The 16,151-nt window shown below is 40.0% G+C and overlaps 1 pseudogene; it reads left to right on the plus strand.

The window, feature by feature from the left end:
- The first annotated feature begins 1,883 nt into the window (after nt 1-1,883).
- On the plus strand, nt 1,884-2,134 carry LOC118895332 (annotated as a pseudogene).
- The last annotated feature ends 14,017 nt before the right edge of the window (nt 2,135-16,151 follow it).

The following is a 16,151-nucleotide window of genomic DNA, read 5'->3' on the forward strand; positions in this document are numbered from 1 at the left end:
AGAAAGGAGGGAAAAATAGAGAAGACAAAAGAGAAGGGAGAAAGGTTGAATGTTGATGATGCCTGTAATGATGCCTTTCAGTTTCCCTCAAATCAAGTGAGTTGTCCATACAGTTTAACCTTCCATTTCCCTTGCAAGGAAAAAGGTCAGTTCACTTCTAGAGAAGATTTTGCAGTCAGTAACAATTCATTGTTACTTCCAATCATTTTTTTTTACTAAAGGGGAGGATAATGCAGGAAATTTTCCTTTCTTCTCAAAATATAGAGAGGAAACACCAAATAGAAAGATGCAAATAAATATCAATAAATCTATAACCAGTCTTACAGATCCACACATTTATCCATTCGTGAATGCAGGGAAGGGAATATCTATGTCTACATGTTCAGTATCTATATAACATACAGAATAGAAAAAAGCAGGCTAGGACTTTTAGCCACAGATAGAAACTGCAGGTAACCCAGGTTAAGTCATTAACTCATTACGTGACTCTGGGCAAGTCACTTGATTTCTCTTTGCCCTTTGGTCCACCCCCCGGTTGGGCACTACATAGAAATTCCCTGAAAACCAGATGTTACATCAAAGGCAATATTTCCTGGAGACCAGCCTTGCTGACTTCTTTGAAAGGCGCTAAATTTAGAAGTAGCGTGCAAATAACACTGCTCAGATTAAACTCGCTTATTAGTGGTCCAGATGATAATCAAAGGCAAACAGATGGTCGCTTAATGAATGTTATTGGAAGGAAGGCATCTTTAAATATAGGATTTGTGTGAAAAGTTTGCTTTTTCTTACAAGTTATTTTGAAATTATGTTGGAATGTTGGCATCTTTTTTCAGAATATAACTTTGTGGAGTCTCATACACATGTTGAACAAGATCAAAGCTTTGGAGAACCAGCGGAAGGTTGCTCCAAGTCGAATAAGCAAAATTATGCAGTTAAAATGGAGCTTGAAAACCTTAACAGGCAGTATATAGTTATCAAGAGCCAGAGCGTATATCTTAAGGAATCAGAGATATCAAATATACCTTGCTTTTCAGAAATCTGACCCAATCTATACAAGTGCCAGAATAGGAAATGTTTTTCCTTTTAGCCTAACATGTTGAGAACAGGATTTTATTTACTTGGTTTTTTCAAGAAACATGCCATCCTCCTTGCTCAGCAAAATGTGGTTATTGGCTATATCTCCTTCCCTTCTATACAGAAAAAAGAATTACAAACTGTATCCTAAAACAGGCAAGATAGCTTTCCACGTGACTATTGGAGTCTCTGAACCAGCAGCAACTCAGGTTATTGATGTTAACTAATGTTAGTAACACAACTCATGTTAATTGATTACTTATAAAATTCTAGGTGTTAGGCACTTTTTAGAACAAAACTACACACACCAGTTTTCCTGGAGTACAACTGGGATTGATAGAGGTACAACTCTACAAGGTAATGTATCATTCAGGGTCAATCCAGGATACAGAAACCACACCAGTTAACTGAATAGAGAGAAATGAATATAAAGTATTCTTAACTAGATGCAAAGTAATTAACTAGGTAACTGAAGGAGTAAAAGGAGAACTCTAATTAGTGGTGGGCTGCTAAGTGTTACAACCAGATCTCTGGTCGGGGAAATCTGATTTGCAGCATTTGCCAATTTTCATGGTGTAAATACTCCCAGCATGGCAAATTTCCAGCTACCAGCAGTTTACTATCTCACTTGCAAAATTCCTGAAAATTTAACAATAGACTCTGCGAGCCAATATGGGCTGGCTCTGGCACAGAGGTAGCAACTGCAGGAAACTGCTAACATCCCTAGGGCTGAGGAACAAAGAAGCTGGAATTACTGAAACTTAGTAGCCTGGAGGAGGGGCCCCGCAGGGTGAGGCAGCCTCTGCTCCATGGTAACCACGTGTACCCGAAAGGCCGTGATCAAAAATGCAGATATGTCGGAGGAGATGCAACGGGCTTGGTGGAGTGCGCTACCCAGGTGTTGGAGAAATGTAACACTGAGGAGGACATTTGACAAATACAAGCCAACCTGGCACAGCACCGCAGAAGGAACTTCGGTACTTACGCGACCCCTGTAACTAAACACTTGATCTACTTCCACCTGAGCCAAGTGGCCATTCTTCCGTTCAGATCTGGTTAGAAACATGGACTGTACCACACACCCGGTGATCTATCCAAAAACAAGGACTGCAGCCTAAATTCCAAATACCAGAGACTGAAATCTTCATCCTCGCCTAAAGAAACACCTCGACCTTTGAGATTTCATTGTCTTGTTTTGAACAGGGCATTCTAATTTCTTGTGGTTATAAAACAATTAGCAAAGCAGCCTACATTTGTAATTTTTATCTATTCCCCATGTTTTTTCTTCTCAAAATCCATTCCTTTCAAAAAATAAATACATAAATCTGATGGAGAAGTGTGAAAAATAAATAAATGCATGCATACATAAATATATAAACAAAAAGGAGGTGTGACTGGTGCCAGTGACTGAGATGAAGCACAATATTTGAAAGTGTCAGAGGAACTGCAAACTGGATTCAATTCTGACTTCAGGAAGGAACTGCCGCCGCGGGATGGGAAAGCACTGCTGGAGCGCAGCTCATAGGAACAGGAAGAGCTCAGAAGCCAACAGGAAGCAGACGGGAAGGAGCGTGGCTTCCTCCTCCAGACTGGCCATCTCCCTCTAGTGCCCCCTGATGGAAGAGGAAAAGGGAACTGGCGGCAAAGCTGGATGTGGTTTGCGGAGTCCTAGCCCCAACGTTGCTGAGCTGAATCTAGAAAGATGCTTTGGAGCTGAAAGGCAATAGCTTAATAACTGTCCCAATTATAATCAGAAGAATAATATACTTGTGTAACTCTTTACAATTTGCAAAGCTTTAGAAAAAACCAAATTGAAATGATAAGCACCATTTACTGCTAAGGATTTATGAGCCAGGAACCATGCTAAATTTTATACACAACGTATCTCATTCAATTTTCAGAACGGTCCTATGAGATAGGTATTGTTAACCCCATTTAGTTTATGAGGAAACAGAGGTACAAAAAGTTTAAGAGGGCTGCCAGAGATTACACAAGCTGATGGTCACTAAGTGGTTGTTACACATTAAGTCCACAGTATGGTCTCTTAGCCACCGGGCTGTCATTTTCAGTAGGAAAGAAACCAAAATGACAGCACCAACTTCATTTGATGTCTACTCAGGAAGATTTATATTCTGAATGGGGTAGAGCAAAGATCCTATTAGCGCTGACAATTCCTGCTCTCAGACATTGCATAGAAGAATTTGGTAATATGCAAAAAAACAGCTCTCATTAAGAGTTCTATGTTAAAGTTGGGGTCAGCTGGAAAGAAAACCATAAAAATAGCAACCTAAACCATTCAGGGGCTTCATTTTTGTCACATAAAATGCGTCCAGAGTTTGGCAGTCGAAGAATGAATGGTAACACTCTGATGCCCTCAAGGATCTAGGTTCTTTCTAATTTTTCCCTCGTCTTCGCTCTTCCTTTGCAGGTGCCTTCCCTTCTCATGCTGCCGCCTTGTGCCAAGACTGTTCCTTCATATCAAATTTTGAGTCAGTGTTTCAGTTGAAAAGAGGGAAAGGACAAAGACCGGCTAATTCTGCTCCTTTCAAAGAATTTCTCAGAAGCCCCTCCCAGGAAATTCTGCTTACATCTCATTGTCCAGAACTGCGTCACATGGCTACTCATAGCGGAAAGGGAGGCTGGGAAATGCCTTTTGTAGCTAGGCATATTTCCACACAGTAACATAAGAGTTCAGTTAATTTGAAAAAAGAAAGGATATTGGTTTGGAAATTATGCACATCAATCACAAAAGATAAGCAGGGCTTGTAGGATCAACAGCTTATTTCCCCTTTACTTAGTTGTCTGACTTTGCCATTTCCTAACCTCTTCACTTTTCATTGACTCTGTGACCCGGATTTCCCAAGGCACCCTCAGCTGACAGTGTTCATCTCTTTGTCCCATAAACTCTCTCATATTTGCCAGCCCTGTGTCCTGACTTTGGTATGAAAAATATGTGTCCATATAAACTATTTATCTGTTTTCTGGTAAATTCTTCAACAGCCCTTCAGTTCCTCTTAATTCCCAATTTAGGTCCAGCTGACCCTAAAACTAAAGTCCCAAAATGTCCCCTTTCATTTTGTTTGTTTTTTCATTTTTTTGGACCATTTTGTCAAACTTCTGTTGTTTCCGGTAGTTTGATTTAACATTCTTAGGGTTTGGAACCATTGCTGGATCAAACTGAATAGAACATGTCAAGAGGGATTATTAAACTTCATATGAAGAGATATTCTCCTCCAACAGAGTACCTCCTCTCCTGTTCATCCAAGGAGATTGTGAATTTGAAGAGTAAGGTTTAGGAGATCCTAAGCATTCAGCCTTTGAGCTACTTACTCTCTCTATACTCTTTCTTCACACTATCTTAACCAGAATAAATAGAACTTTAAACAATAGGAAGATTTCAAGAAGATAGGAAAGCATTCCAAGTAGGCACAGCACCTCTCTCCTCTCTCTCCAAGAGATCATGGCCATGAGAATCAATAACCAAGCTCCAGTAGCCAATGACTTAATAGGACAATGTGTCAGGTAAGAGGTAGGTGACATATCATAATTACTATGCAATATCTTAGCCTTCATTTTAGCAGATTGTCATAAAGTGTTGATCTGTGTATGTGTGTGTGCATGCACTTAATTCTACACACCTATACCACCAGAGGAGGCCCTTATGCCTTTTTCCCTCTTTTTCTCCTAAGATTTTTTTTTTTAATAGATTTCTTTTAGAAAGGCTTTAGATTTACAGAGAAACTGAGCAAATAGTACAGAGTGTTCCCATATACCTTCCCCTCACCCAGTATACCCTATTATTAATATCTTACATGAGTATGGTACATTTGTTACAATTAATGAACCAATATTGATACATTATTATTACATAAAGTCCAGAATTTATTAACATATTTTTTTTAGTTTTTACCTAATGTCCTTTTTCTGTTAGAGGATCCCACAAGGCTACCACATTCATTACATTTAGTCATCGTGTCCCTTTAGGCTCATCTTGACTATGACGGTTTCTCACTTTCCTTGTTGTTGTTGTTGTTTGTTTGTTTTTATTGGAGTATAATTGATTTACGATGCTGTGTTAATCTCTGCTGTACAGCAAAGTGAGTCAGTTATACATATACATATATCCACTCTTTTTTAGATTCTTTTCCCATATAGGTCATTACAGAGTATTGAGTAGAGTTCCCTGTGCTATACAGTAGGTCCTTATTAGTTATCTATTTTCCTTGTTTTTAATAACCTTGACAGTTTTGAGGAGTGCTGGTCAGGTGTGTTGTTGGATGCCCTCTACTGGAATTTGATGTTTTTCTCTTGTCCAGTTTGAGATTATGTGTTTGGGGGAGGAAGATCACAGAGGTAAAGGGTCATTTTTACCACAGTCATATCAGGGGTACATACAATCAACAGAACTAATTATTTTGAATTTGACCTTGGTCACCTGGCTAAAGTAGTGTTTGCCAGGTTTATCCACCATAAAGTTACTCTTTTTTCCCCTTTCTGTACTGTATGCATTTTTCAAGGAAACCGATGTATACAGTCCACACTTAAGAAGTGAGGAGTTATGCCCCCCTCCCTGAGGGTGGAGTATCTGCACAACTTATTTGGACGTCTTCTGCATGGGAGATTTGTCTCTTCTCCCCCGTTTACCTATTTATTCAATCATTTACCTATATCAGTGTGGACTTACAGATATTTATTTTATACTTTGGTTATAATCCAGTACTACTTTGTTTATTTTGTTGTCCAAAAATTTCCAGCTTTGGCATTGGCATCTCTTTCAATTGACTCCTGTGCCCCTTTGACATAATACAAATCAATGTAGGTTTGTTTTTTAGTTCATTTTTTGTTTGTTTGTTCATTTGTTCAGACCTTCCTTATTTGGGGGCTCTACAAGATTCACCAGGTTCATCTTGTATTATTTCCTGCTCCAGTCCTAGAATTAGCCATTTCTCCAATTATATTTTCATCTTTATTATCAATTTTAGTTTTTTCAACAATTCTTTATTCAATAAATAAGCATGAAGTTCCTGTTTCCTTTTGCTTTCAACAAAGAAGAGATTAGAAGCAGACACACACAAAATATAAGTTCAAAAGAAGCAGATTCTTGAGAGAAGGAAGGAAGAAAGGGTTTCACATCTTCTATTCCCTATAGTTACCAGGAGGTAAGTCACACTTCTAGACTGTCAGAGGGGAAAGTCCATCTGCAGGAGAAAGTCAGCACCTGGACCCCCTCAGAGCATCCCTAGGGTGGGTGCTCTCCCTCCAAAAGAACCTCTGCTCTCTTTTTCCTACAGGGAAAGGTCCTTGCATCTCATCTTGCAAAGAGAGGACACCATCCAGCACATCTGTGTCCTCTGGAAATGGTTCAAACTCTGGTGCCAACAAGGAGAAGGATAAAAGGAGCCCAAGGAATGTCTCTAGTGAAGATGAAAATATCCACAAGCCCCTCAAGATATCAAGATACCCTTGTGAGAGTGCCAATGTGTGTAAAGTGGCCAGTGGGTGTTTCAATGAAGCAGTATCAAGTGAGAGGCACTGACTGCCGTCAACTAGGGGTGCTGTAAATATGTAAATAGGACCACATTACAGAGAAGGGGGCCCAGCAAATTGTGTGCTCCTGAAGGCACCAACAAATGGATAGAGGGAAACAAGAGCCATAAAAACTGCCTGGAGTTTCCCTTCTGATGGTTCTCAGAGGCTGCTTCCTCCAGAAAGCCCTCCCTGGCCCATGGAATGGCCTGGGTGGGGCATCTTTGAGCACCTAAAGCTGTGAACTCTCACTCACTTATCAACAAATATTTACTCACCCCTAATATCAGTCAAGAGCTAAGCTATGTGCCAGGGATAAAGAGATGAATTATACCCTGAGTCTCAAAACTCACACACCAGGGGATGGAGAAGGAGGGTGGGGGAATCACAAACATGTCAGTATGCAACTTCAATATCATGATAGGAGGCAATAGGCAAGACAGAAGAAGAATAACTGCCCAGGTTATGAGGCAAAGGATGGTGGAATGGATGAGGAAACACCCAAGCAGTCTTAAAGGATGACAATTAATCCTCCAATTCCACTCTTTGACCATTCTTCATATTATTTAATATAATATTATATTCTTCTCTTGCTTTTTCTCTCTAACTTCCCTTAGAGACACCTTTTGATTTGCTCACTGTAATCAGTCAGGGTTCCACCAGCGAAAACAGAACCAGTAGAATATATATGTAAAGAAATGGGAGATAGATAGAGATAGAGATAAAAGGAAAGAGAGAAAGAGAGAGAGAGAGGGAGGGATTTATTGCAAGGAATTGGCTTACACAATTGTAGAGGCTGGCCAGGCAAGTCTGAAATCCTTAGGGCAGGCTGGAAGGGAAGACAGGCTGGAAACTCTTGCAGGAGCTTGACACTGCAGTCGGCAGGTGGAATTTCTTCTTCCTCAGGGAAACCTCAGTTCTGTTCACAAAGCCTTTCAACTGATTGGATCTGGCCCACCCAGATTTTTCAGGATAATCTCCTCTTACTTAGAGTCAACTGATTGTAGATGTTAAACAGATCTACAAAATACATTCACAGCAACACCCACATGAGTGTTTGATTGATTAACTGGGAATTACAGCCTAGCCAAGTTGACACATATGACTGACCATCAAACTCACCCATCTCTTTCTACCATCTGCCTTCAGTGCACCACTCACATGAGATCACAGACTTCCCCGGCGGTCCAATTGTTAAGATTCCCCGCTTCCACTGCAAGGGGCACAGGTTCGATCCCTGGTCAGGGAAATAAGATCCTGCATGCTGTGCAGTGCAGCCAAACAAACAAACAGAAAAACACACACATGAGATCACAATGAGAGGAATTCCTCTAGGACTTGTGCAATATAATAGCCCGGCTTACTCACTGATTACCCCCCCTCTCACCCCAACACACCTAACTACTCGGAGCCTTTGCCTGGACTCGGGCAGGGCTATAGCTGCCTGTCTGGGTGTGCCCAGGGTACAGATCACTATTGAACATTTCCTGGATAAACAAACAGGGCTATTGTAATATATGCGAAAGGGGAAAAGATACCACATAACCGCTTAGAAAGATGGTAAATGCAAGGCACATTCACTTAGAAATTAATGAAAGACAAAAATATGGGCGTTTTGGACCCTAGGGGGGAAAAAAAACAACTTCTATTCCTTTCTCTTTTAAGTGTACAGAACAGAAATTAAGTACTCAGACCCTGCAATCAACTGGATTTGAAATCTAGTTTATATAACCTATTTGAAATCTAGTGGCAATTTCATAACCATTGTGAACCTGTTTCTTCAGCTATGGCATGGGAAAATAATAAACCTTACCTCAGAAAGTTGTTATGAGGATAAAAGAGAAAATACATGCAAAAGCACTTAGCGCAAAGACAAGCACCCTATAGAGTTTTTTAAAGTCACTATTATTATCATTAAGTAACTGCTCTGTGCCAGGCAAAGTAGGGGAAACTGAGATAAGTAAGAACCTTGAAAATCCTTTGAGAAATGTCAGACATATAAACAATTTCAATGCAATATGTAAATCCAACAGGAGACGGGGGAGCAGAGAAAGCAATGAGTACTCCAGCCTAAGGATCAGGAAGACTTCACAGTGGAAATTTCACATGAACTGGGCTTCCAAGGACCAGCAGTGCCTTCCTGAGCACAAAAGCAGGGAAGGGCATTGCAAGCATAAGGAATAGCATGTGCAAAGGCAGAGGCATAGAAGAGCACAGTGCATCCAGAGGTGAGCAGAAGTCCCGCGTGAATGGAGCATAGGCATTGTATGGTGTAGGAAGGAGGGGTGGGGTAAGGCGGAGGAGGTGAAGAAGTGGGATAAAGACATCTGATGAAGGCTGATATGGCATGCTAAGGAGATTGGCCTCTATCCTGAAGACAGTTGGAGGCAGGCTTCCAACTCTGCTTTTGGCCACTAAGCAATTGTACTGTAAATTGATAAAGCAGCATTTGTATTTACTTGTCTACAAGCCAGACATAGCAAATGCACACATCCCCATGGAAATGTTCCTCGCCAGGATCATCAGTAATCCGGGCAGAGGAGGGACAGGGGGATTACACATACCAAAAACAAGTCAACCATGGCGCCCAACCCAGTCCATCACCTTACATCACCACATGGCCGGATTTACAGAGGATGTGGGAAGGAAGAAAACTTTCTTAGTTGAAACAGAAGGACATATCCACAAGTATTTTCCTCTCTTCTCTCCCTTCTGCATACTCCAGTTCTGAACCATTTTACATAATTGACTATTCCCTCCTCCTTTCAGCATCTGCTTCTCTTGGCTTCTTGGACAACCTCATTCTCCTGGTTGTCTTTCTACCTCACAGGATGCTCCTTCTCAGTCTCCTTTGCTGGTTCCTAACGTTGGAGCCCCAGATTTCAATCTTTGGACCTCTTCCCCATCTTCCCTCATTCCCTAGGTGCTTTCATACAAATGTATTACTTTGTAATACATTTGTAAATGTAATACCATCAATCTGCTGACAATTTCCAAATTTATATCACCACTCAGACCTCTCCCTTGCATTCCAAACTCTGTATCCGATTGCCTGCTCAATATTTCCACTCGATATGTCAGGCATCTCAAACTGAAGATGGATAACACTAAACTTTTGGTCTTCCAAGCCAAATCTGTTCAATAAACATAAATCCCAAGATCCTTTTAAAACATAAATTATCACCTCACTTCCTTGATCAAAACTGTCCAACAGCATCCTGTCTCCTTCACAGTAAAAACCAGTCCTACAAAATCCCAGCTGTTGAATTCCCTCCCCTTTACCTGCTTGACACTGATCTCCTACCACCCTCCACCATGGTCATTCCACGCCAGACACACCAGGTTCTTGCTTTTCTTCACGTACACAAGCACACAGGAGCCTCAGAGCCTTTACACTTCTTCCCCCTGCTAAGGATGCTCTTCCCCCAGATGATTGCAGATTGGATGTCACCTTCTCAGTGAAGTCTTCCCTAAGCACCTTATTTAAAAAATTAAGTCCACCACTGTCAACACCCTGTCCAGAACGCCATATCTCCTTTTCTGCTTCATTTTCTCCTTAGCACTTGTCACCAACTAATCAGGCATCTCATATAGTTTTTACTTGTCAGTTTGTTGTCGTTTTTCTCTCTTGCCACCACCATTAGAATATAATAAAGCATGAAGAGGTTTTCTTCTGTTTTATTCACCACTGTGTACCCTACAGCAAAAAAACAGAGCCTGGAGCATAGTAGCTACTCAATAAACATTTTTAAAATTAATGAATCAACCTATGGAGAAAGCACTGCACTTAGAGTTTGAAGACCTGGGTTTGAATTCAGACTGTGACTTATTTCATTGCACCATTGGTGAAATGATTCATCTTCTTTGGCCTCAGCTTCCTCCTTTGAAAATTGGGGTTAGTAATCTCTGTTTAACATGTAGCAATGATTAACTAGGATTATAAAACACAATACAATGGGTACCCAAAAACTGATTATACACTCATTTATCTTATTTAATGTTTCTGGCAGATCAAAAAGTCAACCCTGTAATAGAATGAGAGCTTCATCCACTGCCAGCAGTTCTTAGACAAAATATGATTTGTAAAAACCAAGTTTAAACATCTACATTTTGAAGCCTTATTATTTTCATACTCCATATTAACTCCTCAAGCTTCAATAGGAAGTTAGGGTCCAGATATATTTTGTCAAGTAAGATGATAGACTAAAATAACAGATTGCCTGTTTTATGTCAGATATGCATTCACAAAATTATTTATTTAACAAACATTTATTAAGTACCTACTATGTGCCAAACACTGTTTTAGGCTCTGAAGATAGAGCAGTGAACAAGACAAAGTTTTTGCTTTTATGGCATTCATATTGTAGTTCAGAAAGAAATGAATGAATACATTAAGATAGTAATGATTTATAAAGAAAAAGCAGTATAAAGGAACAGAGAAGCATGCTATTTTTTATAGGATAGTCTGATAAGATAAAATTAGATCAGAAGCCTGAATGAAATAAGGGATTAAGCCTGGGAATACCTGGGGAGATAATGTTCGATGCATAGGAAACAGTAAAGAGTGTTTAGTAAAGAAAAAAGGCTGATTCTCAGTAAGAACAGTGAGTTTCGTGGTGTTTTAATTTGCCCTATATCCATCCCCTTTCCCCAGCTCCATAGTAGCTGTAAAAACCAACAGCCATGGAACTATATTTATAAAAAACAGCAGTCTACAGTCAATGGAAGGTACAGAACATGCCTAGAATACCCACCAAAATCTCCATTACAAGAGAACCATCATTATTTGGCCTGTCTGGCAGCACCCTGGTGTTCTAACTATGTTCTTAGATTCTGTATGTCTATTTGGCATCCAATAATCACAGGGCCAAACTATCAGCCACATGTTTACCTGTCCTACAAGTCAGCCTGCCTGAAACTCACCTTTCACGAGCAGATCCAAGGTTGTGCCCCCACCCACCTTCTTATCTGACTCTCACACACCAAGCCAGTAATTCCCCTTCCATAAATCACTGTAGGGCCAGTATTCAGGCAACTAGAACCCAGAGCCCATCAGAATTATTCAAACTGGCCAATCCTAAACTGTTTATTTTGCTCTGCTTTGCCTTTCCCACAGAAACCCCAAGAAATGTTCTTAACTAGGCCTTCCCCTCATTTGTACTTCTGCCTAATCAAACCTGGTATTTATCCTGTGGTCCTGAATGGTGTGGTATGTCCATTTTTAATGACCTTGGCCTCTCCATGTCATCACTCAGTCACATCTCTATGAGTTAAATCTCAGGTATAATTTTTAAACACCTGGAAATTCTCACTCATAGGACTTGTTTTATTTGACCTGACTTAGAACTCAATCATTGTGAACAGCCTTTTCCATGGGGCATTTATTGAAAAATACCAGTGGCTATGATTTAACATCACAGCTGCCTGAGTTAAGATTAACAGCTGGGGCGAACAAAGGGCTGACTAAATTTTTTTTTTTTTTTGAGTAATTAGATGTCCACAGAAGGCTTTGAGAAAGCACCAACATATTTCTGGGAATCTAGGTGGCAAAGTGCATGCTCAGGAAAGACCTGGGAAAGCTCTTGTCTCTGACCTCTGACCGAACTTAAGGCTCTGCACAGGCAGGAAGTGAAGGGTAAGGCAGAGCTATAACTAGCAGAATGTGAAAAGTGCCAAACATGCACCTAGAACCCTTTGGCAGAGGCTGGGAGAATTATTGCTTCAAAGCATGCAAGAAAATCCCTGTCTAATTACTAGCTGACCACTAAGCCAACTGACCAGAGACTTCAGTGGCCACACATGACAAAAAATACTGACTTCACAAAATTAGTTGAGGAAAATCACTAGGCAAACAAACTGTCAGGATAACAAACATAAACAACGACAACAAGCCATGAGGAAGCGGGGGAAATCTGGTTTCCATAATAACCACATAATATTATTTAAAATGTTCAATTTTCTACAAATATTATGAGACATGAAAAGAAATGGGAAAGTATGGCCACACAGGATGGGGGTGGGGGGGACAGTTAATAGAAACTGTCCCTGAGAAGGTCTGAACATTGGACTTACTAGACAAAGATTTCAAATCAGCTTGTGTTAAGAGTCTCCAAAACTACCTTGAGGTTCATGATTCACTAGAGAGACTCACAGAACTCAGGAATGTTATACTCATGATTACAGTTTATTACAGAGAAAGGATACCAATTAAAATCCGGAATGGAAAAAGGTACAAAGGGCAGGTTCCAAGAAAGACAAGGCAGAAGCTTCTAGCCGTCTTCCCATTGGAGTCGTGTGGACTCTCCCCACGATGACTGTGATAATGTGTACTGAGTACTGTCAATCAGGGAAGCTCACCCAAGCCTTGAAGTCTGAGGTTTTTAATGGGAGTCAGTCACATCATCTCAATAGATGTGGAAAAAGCATTTCCCAAAATCTGATGCTCAGTCATGATAAAACACTCAACAGACTAGGAATAGAGACAAACTTCCTCGACCTGACAAAGAAATTCTACAAAATAAAAAACTAGAGTTAACATCATATTTAATGGTGAAAGATGGAATGTCTTTCTCCCTGAGATGAGGATTAAGACAAAGATTCCACTCTCCCCACTTACAGTCAACATTGTACTGGAGGGTCTAGCCAATGACATTGAGCAAGAAAAATAAAAAAGCATACCCAGGTTGGAAAAAAACAAGTGAAATTTTCTCTATTCATGGACGATATGGTCTTGTGTGTAGAAAGTCCTAAGGAATACACATGCACAAACACAAGCTATTAGAACTAATAAACAAGTTCAGCAAGATTGCCAGGATAAAAGATTAGTATATAAAAGTCACTTACATTTCTGTGTACTAGTAATGAACAATCCAAAAATGAAACTAAGAAAATAATCCCATTTATAATAGCATTCAAACAAGTAAAATACTTAAAATAAATTTAACAAATGGAGTGTAAAACTTATATACTAAAAGCTATAAAATATCACTGAAAGCAATTAAAGAAGATCTAAACAAATGGAAAGACATCCCACATTCATGGATTTGGAAGGCTTAGTATTGCTAACATTTCAATACATGCTACATTGATCTACAGATTCAAATACAATTCCTATCAAAATCACTGCTGCCATTTTTGCAGAAATTGACAAGTTGATTCTAAATTCATAGGGAAACGCAAGGGACCCAGAAAAGCCAAATCAATCTTGAAAAGGAACAAAGCGGGAGACGTTGCTGATTCTAAAACTCAATAAAAAGCTACAATAATTGAGATAGTGTGATATGATGTAAGACTAGACATATAGATCAATGGAATAAAATTGACAGTCCAGAAGGAAACCCATGCATTTATGGTAAACTGATTTTCAACAAGGGTGCCAAGACAATTCAATGGGGAAAGAATAATCCTTTTAACAAATGATGCTTGAACAACTTGATATCCACCTGCAAAAGAATGAGTTTGTACCCTACCCCTTACACCATATATAAAAATTAACTCAATATGAATATACACATAAGTTTTTTGCTAAAACTCAACACATGGACTGAAGAGCATAATGGACATGACTGAAGATAAATATTTGAGTTAGAAATTTAAGGCAACTTATGCTTCCAGAACACAGTATGAAAGGACAATGTGTTAAATATATAAAAGAAATGTAAAGAAATATGTCATCTAGATTCAGACGTTTATAATTCATTTAATAGGATTTCTGTCATCATAGAGAGAATGGAGGAAAAGATATAACAAATGAAATAAAAGTAGAAAATTTCCCAGAACTACAGAAAGATATAAATGTTCCAATTCAAAAAGTCCAAATAAACATGAATATTCATTTTTTCAAGGAAAAGAAAAAATCCTAAAATCTTCCAAAGGGGGCACAGAAAGGAAGAATTAACAGGTACACTACAAAGAACTGAGATTTAGACTGGCATCAGAATTTTTATCAATTTTAGATGCCAGAGATTTTCCAAGTTCAAAGAGGAAACATAGCCTATACAAACAAGTATTCACATTATTCTAAAATGTTCACATTTACAAAATTAGCATACCACAAACTTCTTAAGAGCATAAAACAGAGTAAGACAATATAACTGGGATACATTTAAAAATTAAGGGACACTAGGATTGGTTCAAGATGGTGGAGTAGAGGGATGTGCCTTCACTCCCTCTTGCAAGAACACCAGAATCACAACTAACTGCTGAACAGTCATTGACAGGAAGACACTGGAACTTACCAAAAAAGATAACCCACATCCAAAGACAAAGGAGAAGCCACAATGAGATGGTAGGAGGAGCGCAATCACAATAAAATCAAATCCCATAACTGCTGGGTGGGTGACTCACAAACTGGAGAACACTTATACCACAGAAGTCCACCCACTGGAGTGAAGGTTCTGAGCCCCACATCAGGCTTCCAAATCTAGGGTCCAGCAATGGGAGGAAGAATTCCTAGAGAATCAGACTTTGAAGGTTAGTGGGATTTGATTGCAGGACTTCGACAGGACTGGGGGAAACAGAGACTGAACTCTTGGAGGACACACACAAAGTAATGTGTGTATCAGAAGCCAGGGGAAGGAGCAGTGACCCCATAGGAGACTGAACCAGAGCTACCTGCTACTGCTGGAGGGTCTCCTGCAGAGGCGGGGGTTGGCTCTGTCTCACCGTGGGGAAAAGGACACTGGCAGCAGAAGTTCTGGGAAGTACTCTTTGGCGTGAGTCCGCCATTAGCCCGACCAAAGAGCCCGGGTAGGGTCCAGTGTTGAGTCGCCTCAGGCCAAACAACCAACAGGGAGGGACCCCAGCCCCACCCACCCATCAGCAGACAAGCAGATAAAGTTTTACTGAGCTCTGCCCACCAGAGCAACAGTCAGCTCTACCCACCACCAGCCCCTCACATCAGGAAACTTGCACAAGCCTCTTAGATAGCCTCATCCACAAGAGGGCAGACAGCAGAAGGAAGAAGAACTACAGTCCTGCAGCCTGTGGAACAAAAACCACATTCAAAGAAAGATAGACAAGATGAAAAGGCAGAGGGCTATGTACCAGATGAAGGAACAAGACAAAACCACAGAAAAACAACTAAATGAAGTGGAGATAGGCAACCTTCCAGAAAAAGAATTCAGAATAATGATAGTGAAGATGATCCAGGACCTCGGAAAAAGAATGGAGGCAAAGATCGAGAAGATGCAAGAAATGTTTAAAAAATATCTAGAAGAATTAAAGAACAAACAAACAGGGATGAATAATAGAATAACTGAAATGAAAAATACAATAAAAGGAATCAATAGCAGAATAACTGAAGCAGAAGAACAGATAAGTGACCTGGAAGACAGAATGGTGGAATTCACTGCTGCGGAACAGAATAAAGAAAAAAGAACAAAAAGAAATGAAGACAGCCTAAGAGACCTCTGGGACAACATTAAATGCAACAACATTCACATTATAGGGGTCCCAGAAGGAGAAGAGAGAGAGAAAGGACCGGAGAAAATATTTGAAGAGATTATAGTGAAAAACTTCCCTAACATGGGAAAGGAAATAGCCACCCAAGT

The sequence above is a fragment of the Balaenoptera musculus genome, chromosome 5, assembly GCF_009873245.2.
Source record: "Balaenoptera musculus isolate JJ_BM4_2016_0621 chromosome 5, mBalMus1.pri.v3, whole genome shotgun sequence".
In the NCBI taxonomy this organism is placed as follows: domain Eukaryota; kingdom Metazoa; phylum Chordata; class Mammalia; order Artiodactyla; family Balaenopteridae; genus Balaenoptera; species Balaenoptera musculus.